Genomic DNA, 16538 nt, shown 5'->3' on the forward strand with positions numbered 1-16538 from the left:
TATGTCACAGGGATTGACATAAAATTGAAAAACAGGGTAAATCCAGAGTGGGGAGAAGTATATAAAGGCAACATATAAACAAACCCCAAGAGTTTTAGGTCCGTGGAAATCCACAGAGCCACGAGGCTACTGCAAGAACTTACATGAGCTTACATTGCATAAGTGGAATTGGACCACTTGTGGTCCGGAGTTGGGCATGTCCCACTGCAGCTGCAAGTGTCAGACATTCTTGGAGATAGTTCTCAGTTCTGGGGACCACACTTTGAGAGGAAAGAAAACGAACCAAAGAACATCTGGAAAAGGGAATGGAGATGGTAGAAAAGCTAGAAGCAACCCGATGAAGAAAATGCTCAACAAAAGAAAAAGTTGTGCTTAGAGAAGGGAATTCTGGGTAGGGGGCATAAAGCAGTCTTCAAAATTGTTAGGGGATTAGACTTAACCTCGTGGTTCTGCTTCCCCGCAGTCCTCGAGTGGGAGTTTTGAAGGTGCAGATTTTAGCGTGACTACACTTATACTAGTCAGAACAGGCCCCCAGAGGAAGGCAGCTTCGAAGGACAGGAGAAGATGTTTGCAGAGGCTCTTGTGCAGAATTCCACTACCATCTACCTGGGACTGTCACCCAGGAGATTCCCAGACAGAGCAGAGGGTTGTAGTAGACAACTCTGAGGTTCTAATCTTCATTTCCAAGTGCTTTTCACCCAGCACCCAATAGCCTTCTGGGAAATATGTTTCTGAAACTGTAATATCTTAATCAGTGTAAAGGGTTTGATACAGTTCCTCGGGAACACAAGGGTTTCAGGAGCCACGAATAACTATTTTTCAACTACTCCCATCTATTTTTCAACTACTCCCATTGCCAGAAGAGTTGTCTACTTCCCCTAATTTAAGCCAGTCAGTTTAATTCTCTCAGCCCTTGGACTTGTGCTCTACCAGTGCTTGATATGTGCTCATTCTGTCAACCTACTGATGATACCAGGTTCAATGCAACGAGTTCAGTTTCTCTAAGCAATCCCTTCAGTGAAAGTATTAGATCCAATGACATTTCAGAACTGTTTATGAACAAGTGATCTGTTCATCCTAATTCCTAAAACTCCTTCTCCATGGTCAACTACTTTTCCAAGTGGGAGAGGGAAGGGAGATTATTTCAGGAAGCCATGAAAAGCCACTTGCTTTTATGCACTTATCTGAAATCTTTCTTTGGAGGGCTGCTTGGTAGCTGAGTGGAACAGGCCATGTGTGACAGACATTAGGAGGACTGGCCTCAGGGAGCAAGTGTGCTTTTCAGGGCTAGTCGACTGTTTTCACAGTGCTCTCCGGGGCCGGGAAAATAAGCAATCGGAGAGCAGGAACCTTATCTTATACATCTTTGTTTCCCTCCCAGCTCCCAGCACAGCCCCTGGTGCATAGTAGGCGGACAATATGTTTACTGCCGGAATGAATGAATTAGTGAATATGAATAAATGAATGGATGGATGATGGCGGACAGATGGCACTGAGGGAGAATCTGCTGTATGCTTTAAGTTAAGCATGTCAGGGTTCAGCTCCAGTCCCTAAGCTCAATTTCTGCCCCTCATCAGACCAGCTCCCCTCTGTGGAGCCTGATCATGGTGCCTGTGGGTAGAATCTATTCTGGGGGAGATGAGAACTGCCTGATATGAGAGATGATATCAGAGATTAGTTAACCGTATGGGCTTTGTCCCAGGGGAAGTGTGTGAAATGAATCAGATTAAACAAAATTGATAATGTGAATGCTTAATCAAACAGACAAAGGTAGTCTGCGCAGCTAATTAGGGGCAAATAGAGCGTCCCTCTTGTACCTCATTTAACTGACAAATTGTGCAGACAGTTTTAATGGGAGTCTGTTTAGCAAAGAGAAGGCTGTATAGTTGACAGCTTGGCAAAATGTGGTTTCTGTAACACCACATGATGCTTATGGAAATTAGCCTGGTGCAGCTGAGCACAGAGCAGTCCTGGGCTGTGCAAATCACAGCAAAACGGACCTTTCACAGACCACTGGCCATTGCACTCTTAAAGGCAAAGGAACCATTTTTAGTATTTTGAAAGGTCAAAGCGATTAGAGTCTGAACAGTAAACGAAATCTAATATTACCAGACCCAATGCAATGGCTGAAAAGCGACAGGAGAGTCTTCCTGATCAGAAAAGAAGAATCACCATTCAGACTGACAAGAAGCTATGGCATTTTACAGCTAGAAGCCGACTTGGACAGAGCAAGACAATTTGAGAAGAGAGCAGCCCAAGGGCAAAGATAATGTGGTTTTCTGAACTTCAAAAGGTTTAGGGTACATTTGTGCCTGAATCTCCCAGCATGTTCACCACGCTCTCACCAGCCCCTCGGCTTCTCATCTTTTTACTTCCGTTTTGCCTTCCAAACCTCAGTAGGTCCTGTTCCTTCTCCTTTTCCAAATGAAGGACGTTCCTCCTCTGATAGTCTCGTGTCTTTGGACTTGCCACGTTGTTGGAGACTGTGAGGGAATTTCTGGGAGAGAGTGTTGTCTCAGGAATAGGGAGCGTTTTCGGTTTCTGCTAGTTTCCCAGGTGCGCGGGGACTAGAGCTTTCCAGCACCTGTCCAGAAGGAGTCAGACAGGAGTCCCCACTGGCCACACCCACGGGGAACAGCATCATTGGCTGCTCTGTGGAGAATTAGGGGAAGAATAAAACGAGGGCTACTGTAGAGACGGGGGGACTCTCAGGGACTGTCCTATGAGATTATCTTCCCTGAATTCAGAGTGCGGTGCTCAGGTGCACGGAAGTAGGCATGTGGGGGAAATATGGAGTCACGAGTCTGGCCTTCACCTATGTGCCAGCCTCAGAACGGCATTCTATGAGCACAGGAACTGGAACTCCAGTTCGGATTCAGGATGCGGGGATGAGCTCCCCCTCCTTGGGTACCCATGCATGGCTCTAGGTTTCCACCCGACTAAAGGGAATAAGGCCACGCATGAAGAGGATTCATTTAATGAAGTGAATTTTGTGAATCACTCCACCAGTCAGACATGGTTCCTTCCGGAAAATGAACAGTTTTGCATAAAACGGTCCATTAGTGTCAATGGAGAGGGTCTGACCTCCTTCGGCTGCTCTGTAAGCCCAGTCAAGTGGAACCACCAGGTTGGGCTAGGACTGGGACACCATGTCTCTGCCTCAGGAGGTTTTACTCTACATTAGCTTGCACTAAATGCAAAAAGCAAGAGTCGTTCCACTTTCAAGTTACAAAGTATCATTTTGGCAAAGTTGGATAAGTAAGCACTCAAACATACCCAGATACTCACGATTAAAAAAATAATAGTAACTATCGTAAATAGTCTATTTATTAATTTAAAATATTTTAAACCAGCAGAATGACTGTGTTTTCATCACAACAAAGCTACACGGACACCCAAAACTGTGTTGGTGCTAGCACAAATCAAATTTATTCTTCACTTTTTGCTCTGAATTTTGGCTTTTACATTTTTGAGCGATGGATCCATAGCAGCAAGTGACAATTTGGCAAAACACATTTGCTGGAAAAAGGGGTAATGTGATTTGGAGTCACAGTGAAAACAGCTCCTGGGTCTTCTTTATTTTTTATTACATTTAATTTTACTGAATTATTTACTTTTAACAGAAGAAAATATTAGGTAATAAATTTATTAAAGAAAAAAGAAGGGATCTTTAAAGAAAAAGAAACTGACAATATGTCCAAGATTAGGACTATCTTCTACTTTTGGTAAATTACTTGCGACCAGAATCTGTTTATGTACCTGAAAGCTTGCAAAATATTCTGATTCCTAGAGCTTAACTTTGTACTGGGATCATCAGTTTTATATGATGGATGGATATTATTCTAAAAAGATAAAATATAACTATTCCTGCAGAGACAAACCAAAATATTGAAGCACTGATTTTCAATTTTAAAGAAACACATTGAAAATACAATTTTACATTTTGATTCCAATACTTTTGTATCATTCACATAATTCTGCAGATCAGTTTTACATTTTGATTTACTCATGTTAACAGCAAAACCCCTTTTTTTTTTTTTTTAAGATAGTTTCTCTTTGAAGGAAACAATACATTAGTATGTAATTCAGAAACAATGGCAAGAGGATCACGATTGGAGCAAAACTTTGGGGCCGACATTGTCCACATTAACGGCCCAGGATTTCACGCTTCACTCAGCCAGGATCTGCTTTCGGAGATCTGTATCAGGAGGCCAATTCGTTTATGACGGATTTTTCATTCCATTCCCTTTGGTTAGGTGCCTACAGGGTACCTCTGCGTTAAATCAACAGTGTTCAAAGTGAAGTGGAGGAGTTAATTACTGGGGAAACGTTGTTTGCACACAACTAATCAATAACATTCAGGCCTCTCCAAATCCAGTTACGGCCCAGATGATCAGGTCCCATAGTTGTGAGAATAAGAGCTACGAGGTTCTGAGGTTACTTGACCTTACTAGGTAGACCTGGTTATTGCAAGAGGGGCTCTCCGAGTTGGGAAGAAAGGCCAAGGATTGGGAGAAGGCAGGGGAGAGTAAGGGGAAGCAGGGAGAGGAGAATGAATGATCACCAAGGTCAGGCCAGAAGTCCTGAGTTAAAAGGGTTCTGGACAGCAGGAGCAAGACTAGGATTGGATTAATAAAAAAAAGAAAAGGGAAAAAGGCTCTTTGGACTCCAAGTAAGATCAGAGGACTATTTGTATTGTGCCTTAAGTCAACATTGCATTTTTCTTTCTTGTCACTGATGCTGATGGAAAAAGATATATAATTATTTGATCATTCAAACCAAACTTTTCCCTCTGTCTTTCCGACATTCTTTGATTTCACCCACCTTTACATTTATTGGCGTGATTCTGGCTATACAAAACAGACTGTTTTTTACAATATTAAGCATCTAGCAATTAGTTGCTCCTAACATCTCTGATGTTAATTCCAAGGCTACCTTTTCTTCTCTAGACTTTCAGTCCATATCTGCACAATGGCAAAACACCTAGGTGGCAGAGCAGAAATTCCAGCACCTGTCAAACCTGCTTAATTGACAGTGTTACTTCCTCTAAGTGACATATGAACTTAAGTTATTGGTAACAACATTTAGCCACAACACTTGGTATGTAATTAGTTAAGAACTATAGATTCTTTTGAATAAGTGCTAGCAAGTTGTTATATTTTACTATTTAATTTCAAATTCTGAGTTATTAACTGATATTTCTTTCAAAGGCATCGAAACAAATTTTGCTTCTAAAAATGTTTTTTGAGCCAAATAATTTTTAAATGGTTACTGTGATCACACACACACACACAAATTTAGAAAGGGCTAACTTAATCTCTGTACCTCCTAACTTAGTTTGGTGAAATATCCCACATTGCATCTGTAGCACTCATTTAATGACAAAATTAACATTCATTTTGGAGAAAAAGATCTTCAGTTATCCTTAGGATTCTGTAAAAATTACAATTATTTGACTGCTTGTTTTTGTTTTTGTTTTTTTCCACTTTTGGCAATCACAACATAATTGTTCCTTATAAATTTGCAAAACTTGTGTAAAAGTTTTTAAGGGGACCCATAATTCATTCGTCAGCTGTGATGCTAATGAGTTCCATCAAATAGTGTAACTGCTCTTCCGGGGTCTTGAACCTTCTTCAACCATCTGAAGTGTTAAGCTCTCCTTTCACCTGGATGGCCTCCAACAATTATTCTTGTGCATGGTTGCTTGTGAGGGACATGGAGAAGGATTTGGAAAGCCGGATAATTCTCGTTTCTTAAATATTAAGAAGAATAAATAAAATACATTTTTAAACTTACTCTGATCCTTTTTTTTTTTCCTCCTCCCTTGGAACTTTCTGATGCTTCCTCATTTCTGTTAGCAGCAACTCTGAACTTTTCCCTGACTGTTTTACCAGCAAGGCACAACGGAAGTGGGAGCGGGAGCAGGCAGCCGGTCACTGTCTACACAGTGCTGCTTGAGTTAATTGATAAACCTCTCCTTTTTATTATCGGGGCTAGCCTTCTGTCTACAGCCTCACAGCCTATTGCCCCTGCAAGGCATTGAGATTTCCTTGTGGGATTCTAGCAGATATTGGAAATTATGGTGGCAAATTAGCAGGGGCCACAAACCAGAAGTGACAGTTCCAGTACCCGGATGGGGGGAGTGTAGCCATCCCTTGCCCATAGCAATTGGCCAGGCTTATCATATGGACTAATCACAACAGATCTGGGGAAATAATGGGCACCAGATGTTATCGCTTTGTAGGCTTGGGCTCTCCAGAGATTACAGCCATGATAGGAAAGCTCCCTGAAAACAGGAACACGATTCTGACACTTATTAATCAAACCGGGACGCTGGGTGTGATCATCTACTCCATCTCGCACCGTGGTTTCTTTCTGTTCCGTTGATGAATGGAGAAAACAGTGGGGGGGGGGGCGGGGGGGGCTACAGATACAGGAGGCAAAGAAGAGAATCTAGATGTGTCTATCACATGCATACACACGCAATTCAATGTCATCTTTAAGCCTGTTTCCTGGAATTCAATTTGTTTCTTGATTTCAACTGTATTCGACCTTGACATATCAGGAAGAACTTTCTTGATTAGGTCTTTTCTTTTTCTCCCATTTAATTTATGCTAATTATTCTCTATTTGAAGAAGCTTAAATATTTTTAACATATTTATGTATCAAAAAGGAAAAATTAAAGGGGAACCTCATTGATGAACTAGATTCTCATTTCTGTTGGCTTTCCTGACAATTCTCTGTAGACATTCTGAGGTACAACAAACGTAGTTCTAGAACTGCTGGGATTCAGGGCATGCTGCTCCAAAATGTCTTATGTTGGTAGAGTGAATATTTTAAACTGAGGGAATCTGAAAAACAATAGAAGCTGGAGGTCTCTCTGCTTTTCCCCCATTCTTGACCCTGAAGCAGGAATAAGATTCTCTTATGAGAGGTACGGTCTCTGTACCAGGAGGAAAAGCATCCTTATCTCCAAGGCAGAGTGATACTATCTCCAAGATGAAGAGCCAAAAAACAGGCCTTGCCAAACTTCCTTGTTTACTACTATATGTACCTCCTCCTCCTTGACCTGTTGCATTCCCCCATGACTGTCCCCTCTTCATCATACCAAATAAAAACACTCAGATTTAACCATTTCTTCAGGTCTTCACTTCCTCATGAAGGCTCCCATGCCACATAAAACATATTAAATAAATTTGGATACTTTTCTCCCAGTAATCTGTCTATGTGAATTTACTCTTCAGACCAGCCAGGGACCCTAAGATGATCAAGGAGAACTTCTTCCCTCCCCCATGAAGCTCAAACCATCCTCTTTCCCCAAGCCCTCCTAGTTCTGCCTGTAACACTTATGGTCGCACTGTGGCTATGACCATGGTCCTACTTATCCAGACCTAAAGCTCTGAGGGTCCTCTCATACCTCTCTCACCTTCTCAGCCTTGACATTCAGCCTGTCTCCAGAAGACTTTCTCTTTCTCTCTCTCTCTTCTGTCACCTTATTTTCCTTCTCATTGCCACTGGCCTGATTCAGTTTCCCATCAGTTCAGATCTAGAGTATTACTCTAGCCTCCAAAATGGCTTCCTTTGCCCTCCCCATCCAGCCCATGATCTGACCTCAGCAGCATTGCATCTCTACCCACATCCTAAGCAGCAGCCATGCTTATTCCCTGAAGTTCCTACCTCCTGGTGCCCTTTCAAGATCCATCCTGCATTTGGCTAGGTTGAAAGTGGTGGAGGGTGAGGCAGAGACAGGGAAGCAGCTTGGAAACTTCTGGGAATCTTTGGGAAAGAGAAAAAGAGGCCTTGAACTAAAATATTGGCAGTCAAAACAGAGAGAAAAGAATAGGACTGTGGAGATGAGCCAGTTCTGATATTCTTCAAGTTACCACAATAGCTATCTGGGTGTGAAGCCTGCAGCAGGGGTCGGCTGATGACAGCGACAACATGAAGAATGCTAACAGCTGACACCCCTGAAGTGTTTCCTATAGGTAGCACACTGCCTGAAGGGCTCTAGGTATCTTCTCTTTTAATCCTTAACACAACCTTGTGAGGTAGATACAATGATGACTGCTACTTTTAAAAACGGTCGCCAAACTGTGGAAAGAACCAAGATGCCCTTTAATGGACAAATGGATAAGAAGATGTGGTCCATATATACTATGGAGTATTATGCCTCCATGAGAAAGGATGAATACCCAACTTTTGTAGCAACATAGACAGGACTGGAAGAGATTATGCTGAGTGAAATAAGTCAAGCAGAGAGAGTCAATTATCATATGGTTTCACTTATTTGTGGAGCATAACAAATAACATGGAGGACAAGGGGAGATGGAGAGAAGAAGGGAGTTGAGGAAAATTGGAAGGGGAGGTGAACCATGAGAGACTATGGACTCTGAAAAAAAATCTGAGGGTTTTGAAGGGGTGGGGGGTAGGAGGTTGGGGGAACCAGGTGGTGGGTATTAGGGAGGGCACAGATTGCATGGAGCTCTGGGTGTGGTGCAAAAATAATGAATACTGTTATGCTGAAAAGAAATAAAAAATTAAAAAAACTTTTAATGGAAAATCTCAAACTTTTCATCATGGAAAACTTCAAGTAGTGAGAGTAGTACTATAAACATATATGTTCTATATGTACTATAGACATAGTATGTCTATACTATACTATAAACATAGTATGTCTATGACCCAACTCAACAATTACCTGTTTATGGCTAATTCTAGTTTACCTATTTACTGCTAGTGGACTGCCAATTTCTGAATCAAATCTCAGGTATCACATCATTTTATCTATCCCAGCTCCATTTTAAAGGAGGAATCTAAGGCACATAACTCATCCAAGGCAGCAGAGCAAGTAAGTCATAGAGCTCAGATTTAAACCTAGGGTTTGCACTGGCCGGCCTCCAAAATTTTACTTTCATGCTGGTGCCCCAATTGGCAATCTCTCAATAGTTTAGGTCACACCAATGGCCTCTATATACTGCAGATCCATGTGGACCAAGCCACGGAGACCCCCAGCAGCCAGTAGCCACTAAGATAAAGAGTAACTTCTGTGGGTCCATTCTAGAGCTTTTGGAGGTTATGAAACAAGAGTAGTCCTGAGGTTCTCCTTCTCATTCATGCCACATCCTTCCTGTGTCCTTCTTTCATCTTTTCCAAGGAGACAGAGTTTCAAAACTAGCCTACAAGGGCCCCAAGAGAAACTTCTCTATCTTATCAACATCTTCCTAACTAATTAGGCAGCGGCTTTCTACCTGGATGGATATTCTGGTCCTTTCAGATGCTCCGTGACTTGCTGGAGTAATCTGGAGGTGAGGGCTGGGAACAGAAATCCCTGTGGTCCAGCAAAGAGTGGATGTCTAACACTCAGACAAAAACCCTGGGTGTTGCTAATGACACAACCATTTGGTAATGCTTTGTGAGTTTTTCTGGAAGTGTTGCCTAAGTCCTATATTGTGCAGAGCAAACATTCAAAGAGGCTGATAAGTAGATCATAATCCAGAAGTTCAAAGGTCTGGTGCTGGTTGTCATATAATACTTGTAACATGAGGTTCCATTCACTTCTCAGCAACTTAGAACTAGAAATTACAGGTATGCTCAACCAATATTCCTGGTCTATAAGTGTTTGCAGCCAAGGTTATTTGAAGATATCAAATACTTACAGATACGGGTCTCGCAATATTAGGGTTTGTGATTGTTTGAAGTAGTGCCTGGGATCAATTTTAGCCAGTATTTTCTCTAAGAGGAGTGTTTGCCACAGGCATTAATAATGTAAGCAAAACAGAAGAGAGTGCTTTTCAGTTAATAAAAGAAGTAAATGGTTCTCAAACCACCTGATCTAGAAGCCGCCACTGAAGATACTCATTTTGTCATTGTGTGTACTTGAAAAGTTTGTTTCTTTGAAAGTGCTTTATAATTCGCTCTTCCCTAATTTAGCCAGAATTTTCCAGAACATGAATTCTTGGAAGTGAGGCTGGCTGTGAACCTTATGGTGTCAGTGCACGTGGTACCCCATCAGTCACGCCACCTGAATAGCTGATCTGTCCAGAGAGGCTTCCCCCACCAGGCCCCCTAGACAGACAGGAGAATTCTGAGGGACTAATCTTCTCCCCTCCCCTTTCCCAAGGTGGTTTTAAATTTGAAAAATCTTTTCTTACTGTCCTTGCTCTTTTTATGCTGCAATATTCCTGGTTTTTATTTCTAAAGGCACTTGTCCTGAAACCTTCGTAAATACAAGGATGAGAGAAGGAAAATAATCTTGTGTGAAAATAATGGATAAGGAGAGGGTGGAGAAGAGGGGTGGGTAGTGGAGAAGCAAGGGAAGGAGTGAGGAATGGAAGGAGGGATGGAGAAATGCACAAAGCAGGGGGGCTTGGGGTGAGTGGAGAGAGGAAGCCAAGAAAAGTAAAGGAGAGATGTTTCAAGAAGCTCCTATCAACTTCTGACAGGATGGGTTCAACTTTTTTACATTTCCTGAAAGCAACTTTCTTTTTTTTCCCAACAGAGTCATTACCAGTTGTATGGCTTCCCTCTATCTATCTTTATTCCTACAATTCAAGAGTCAGAAAAGAACATTATTTTCACATTAGCAACTCATTAAATGCCTCCATGTTTGCAGCAAGCACTGCTGGATCTGAATGCTTTGTTTTTACACATCTGAATGCCCACTTGGAGGCTTTGTCAGGCGGGGTATCTAGGCTGGAACCCTTCTGTCATGCATATGGGCAAGTGGGTGGGGTGGGGCTGTGCGGGAGTCATCCATCACCCTCCATCAATGTCACCACCACCTGCGGGGAACCAGCCAATGGTCAGTCAGTCACTCAGGCCTGACAGCTGGCCATCAGTCCCCAGTGGGTGCTATGCTCTGGGTTCTGAAGATATAAGCCACTGACTCTTCTTTGCTCAGACCTGTGAGTTCGAGGACCCTCTCCACCTTTAGAACTACCAAAGATATTGGTGATTTTGCTCACCTTCATGACTAGTGGTCAGCGTGAGGCCCATCAAGGGTGAGATTTGTTCTGTATTTACCTAAAATGTATGGGTCACTACTTAAAATAAAATATTGGGCCGTTCAGGCAAACCTAACAGTAACATGCACTTTTTATGCATGGCAAAAACAGACATTTTTAAATGTTTATTTTAGTATTGACACTGTAATATCAAACAAATCTAGGCTAAATGCTGTCAATTAGCTAATTAGATAAGGTACTAAGGATTGAAACCTGTCTCTTTGTCATAAACTCTCTTTCTCTGAACCCTTTTTAAAATTGAGGAATATCAGGGCACCTGGGTGGCTCAGTTGTTAAACATCTGCCTTCTGTTCAAGTCATGATCCCGGGGTCCTGGGATGGAGCCCAGCATCAGGCTCCCTGCTCCTCCGGAAACCTGCTTCTCCCTCTCCTTCTCCCCTTGCTGTGTTCCCTCTCTCACCGTGTCTCTCTCTGTCAAGTAAATAGATAAAATCTTAATGAAATAAAATAAAATAAAATAAAATAAAATAAAATAAAATAAAATAAAATAAATTTGAGGAATATTAATTATACTTCAATATAAAATGAAGTTTACAACCTTAAGTATATAGTGCCATGATTTTTTGCATATGTACACACCATTAGAACCACATGTAGATCACAATATGGATTATATGCCTCTTTTTCAATGACATATCTTATACTATGCCCATTACAGTAACTTACGAATATTTCCATCTCCTTTATTGGACTGCAAACACTTAAAAGACAGGGTACTCTTCTTTTTCCTAATTGTAGTTCTCATAGTGACTGGTATTTTGCCCATAGCAGGGATTTTTCATTTTTTAAAAAATTAATGGTAGAGTCTTCACATCATTTTTAAGTCAGAATAGGTCTTTAAAATCTCAAATACATTCTAGGGGCCATAAAAAACAAGAGATCAAGGATAGAAGAAAATATTAGAGAATGAAAAGAAAGAAAGGAAGAAAAAAAAAACCTCACCCACTTCCCAATTGTTAATGCTAACATTCATTCAACAAATATTTTTTGAACAAGGGTGCTGTACCAGACACCAAGTCCTCAATTCTTGGAGTAATTGGTGAGCAAACTTCTGCCCTTGGAGAGTTTATATTCTGATGAGGAAGTGACTATCCAGTCTTAGGAAGAGAAAAGTACAAGGAATTATATAAGAGATTCTCACAAGAAAGCAAAAGATTCTAAACATGCTTGAATTCTATTTTAGCAACACTTAAATGGAGTCTGATTCATCATATCTCTTTTATTCCATGGAAGGGTGAGTGCAAAATGTATGGGTAGAAAAAAAAATGTATGGCTAGCTCAATACTGAAAAGAAAGCAGATGGGAGAAGTCTGCATATTTATTTTAACTCAATATATGAACATTTTGGACATGGCATATCGAAACTTTGTCCCAGGATAGAGAACACTAAATTTAAAATCACTGCCAATATCAGGGTGAACCATGATCACTGTAGCCATAAGGGGAATTCAGTTGACTGTTAATGCCTCTATTAATTAACATCCTTATTAATGGGTCCTATCAACTCTGCTTTTGTTTCTTGTGCCTTGATCCTAACTCAGCTCCTTACATCTGTATTTACTGTTATGTGCCCCATGCAGAATCCAGCCGCCCTATATTTTAAGTCAGTCCTGACAGACTAAAACACAGATAGCAGCCTTCACTCTAGAGTCCACAGGAATCTGAAGTTACACACACAAGACCTAAGTTTCTCATCTGCCTGGGTCTGAGAATTTCAGCACGAACCAACCACGCAATCCAGTTTCCTAGAAGTGAGGCCCAATGGTCTCCAAGTTGCCCCACGGTCAATTTTTGGGTTGATCCAAACTTCATGCTTGGGCTTCCTTGTGGGGGCCTCACTCCATGGCCTCCCGGTCTCCCCACAGGTCTGAATCCCTTACCATGAAGCCCAACACACTTGGTCAAGGTCCGGTTCTTGCCTCCATCTTCCCAATGTCAGCATCCTGCCTTCTCACTGAAGCTGCATCACCTCCCAGACAAATGTGGGAGCAATTCACCTGTGAAGGAGTCACTTTAGTTTTCCTCTGCCTTGCTGGGCTAGGCATTGCACCTCCCAGTAGAGACTGAATCTTACTGAGCAACTGCACCTAGACATACCCAACTGTTCTCCCCGGGAGTAGGCTCTGATCTTTCCCCACCTGCTTCCTGGCCTTGAGACTGCCAAAGTCTCAAAGACTCTCAAAGACCTCCTGCTTTGAGACTGATGGCACCAAAGTCTTACAACGTCCCACACATTTAAGTGATGTAATCATGAAACCCAGGACTGAAGGAATAAAACCTCAGAAGTCATTGTATCCAGCACCGATCCTCAAGATGCACTGTTCTTAAATCAATAGATATTGTTTGGAAATCTGTAAAACTTTCAAAGTTTCTGAGAAGAGCTAGATACATGAGTGGGAAGAAGGATGGCTTTTATGGAAGAAAATAAGTAGTATGGAACATTTTCAACATGTAATGGCTTTAACCAAACTTTCATCTAACTTTTTGGGTTTCCTATTTTGTGGTTACTTTGATTTTACTCCAATCACCATACATACAGAATCAAGGGGACTGAAATGAGACACCACTCAGAAAATCTTAGAACTGAGAGAATGCCCGTGCCTTGCATTTACTACAATAGTAAGCAAAGCTTACTATTACTTACTATTCTCAGGTTTTGCTCATCCCCTCCAATGGTGGGCAGCTCAATGCTTCACAAAGCAACAAGTTCAGATTATGAAAAGAATTTGTTAAGTTGTTTTCTTGCTACTAATTTAAATAAACTTTATCGTTCCCTTCACCCAGTAGTAAATAATAACAAATGTTCTGAATACTTTATTCCAAGCATTCTGCTAGATTAAAATTTATAGCAAAAATAGACATGATCTTCAGCCCCAGTGCCTAATGACATGGTTGGGAGAAGCAACTGACTCTGGCCAAAAGATACAGGGTTGGTGGAGAGTAAAAGAAGTTTTCACAGAGAAGGTGAAAGATAGCTTAAGTTTTTTGTTTTTGTTTTTAAAGATTTCATTTATCTATTTGAAAGACAGAGATCACAAGCAGGCAGAGAGAGAGAGGGGGAAGCAGGATCCCTGCCAAGCAGAGAGCCCGATGCAGGGCTCGATCCCAGGACCCTGAGATCACAACCCGAGCCGAAGGCAGAGGCTTTAACCCACTGAGCCACCCAGGCACCCAGATAGCTTAAGTTTTGAAGAATGAATAGGAGTTTTGCCAACAGGGAAGTGTGTTCAGAACAAACTGGTCCAAAGGAAGATCATTGCCGAAGTATATTAGAATACTTTATGTTAAAGGTCACAGACTACACAATGCAAATTGGCTTGGATTAGAAGATGAGTAGGTCTCTCTTCAAATAGAGTTTGATCTAGGGGTCAAGGTCTGTTATTTGGATTCTGGTTCCATCTTTCTGTGACTCTCTCAGCTTTGCATTTTGTTGTCATCAGGCTGGGTCTGCTCATGGAAGCAAAACGACAAATCAGTTCTGTATATCTGTACTCACCATTATCTAGACAAATGTGGCAAAAGCCTTGGGATTCATTTTTGCTCCTTAGACCTGACTGGGTTACGTACTCATATCTTAATTTACCATGTAGCTAATGGAAAGGAACTATGGCTTTAGCCAATCAAGAACCATCCCTAAAACTGGAGGTGGGCCAATCCTGTCCTAATCACATGGCTAAGAATAAAGGAGAGTTAGGTTTTTCAAGGGGACATCAAAATATTATTGCCAGGAAAAGGGGAGGTATGATGGATAGGCAGTTAACAACATCCTCTGTTAAAGGGTTGAAAAGGGTTTTTAATGTACGTTTTTATCATATAATTGGAAGATTTATAATTTATATTTGGAGTGTAGAAAGCATCTGGAGGTTTGGCCACTGATGATATCTAAAGGGAGCAGGAAGCCCATTGTGAAGGGTAATGCTTCTTTAGTTAAGGTTACATTAAGCTGCTGGAACCAAGGGCCCCAAGGCTGTAGTGGCTTAAATAAGACAGAAATTATTTCTTTTTAAGATTTTATTTTTTTAACTTAAAATCATTTATTTATTTATTTATTTATTTATTCATTTGAGAGAGAGTGCGCCCTAGCAGGGGTAGGGGCAGAGGGAGAGGGACAAGCAGACTCTCTGCTGAGCAACAAAGGGCTGGATTCCCTGAGCTCATGACCTGAGCTGAAATCAAGAGTCAGATATTCAACCAAACTGAGCCACCCAGGTACTCCAAAGCAGAAATTATTTCTAATTCAGGTACTAGCCTGGAGGTAAACGGCTGTAGGTCAGAGACTGTGCTCTTTTCTCCTAGTCACTCTGCATCCATGGGGGCTCTGACTTTGCTTGCACTGTTGCGACAATGCCCTGGCCATATCCACGTTTCGGCTCACGGGACACAAAAAGAGAAAAGCAGGAGGTGCAATTTTCTGTTAATTAAGTTTATCACTTCATTAATTCAGCTTATTCCATTGGTAAGAATTTAATCACCTGACCGCTTAGTCCCAAGGGATGTTAAGAAACGTGATCTCTAACTGAGGTTAGAGGAGAGTGGATGCATCCCAGAAGAAGGAAAGAATGGATTTGAGAGGCAAAGGTCAAGCTGCCACAGAATCCAAAAACTTTGGTAGAATTACTTATAAGCAAACAGGTAGCCTGAGATGATCAGAATCAGGTTAGAAATTTTCCACTTGCGTGTCAAAGGAGCCCCAAAGTAAAACCAATCACCAGCTGCGAAGCTGTTGCAATCATTTAAAGGTGAAATGTTGAAATCTGAATGCACAAAGGTGTCCTAGAGGTAAGAATCAGACTGGACCCACACAACCTCTCAGACCTTTCTTGGTTCCTTCTAGCAGTCTACTGTGATATGAGTAGCTGCTAACTTGCATGGCTTGAAAATTCTGGAAAGAACCAAGCACATTTAAAAACTGAGCTTCCTCACACGCCTGCACTCAGTGGGTGTTCATAAAAAACCAAATGCCGTCAGAAGCACGGACAGACTCCTTCCTGCAACATGATGGGGTAGAGAACAAAGAATTTCTGCTCATTACAAGGCAACACATAATTAAAATATGGGGTGTCAGGGTGGGAAATGCCGGAGCTCAGCTGCTTACTAACTGTACTTACTAACTTATTAACTTAGGCAGCATACTTGGTCTCTCTGACCTACAGTTTCTTGGTTAGTAAAAACTAACACGATCTGAGAATGTTCTGAGAACTAATGAAATAACCTATGTGACAGTCAGGTTTTAATAAGGGACATTGGTACAGATATTTTTCCATCCAATGTGTGTTTGTAAATTTCCCTTTGTTCTTAAAAACATCCCCTTGCTGATTGCAAAAAAAATATATGTTATTTTTTTAACCTAACAGGATGTTACGTGCACTGGCCTGCCACTCCAGCTCAGACTCATTGCCCTCGGGTGCCTGGTGACAAGATCCACAAGCTCCTTGCAGCTGGTAGAGGTAGCACATTAGAAATTCATTTTTTCCTGTCATAATAACAAAGTGCAAAGCGGCAGCCTGGGCATAG

The sequence above is a fragment of the Mustela lutreola genome, chromosome 6, assembly GCF_030435805.1.
Source record: "Mustela lutreola isolate mMusLut2 chromosome 6, mMusLut2.pri, whole genome shotgun sequence".
NCBI classification, from domain to species: Eukaryota; Metazoa; Chordata; class Mammalia; order Carnivora; family Mustelidae; genus Mustela; species Mustela lutreola.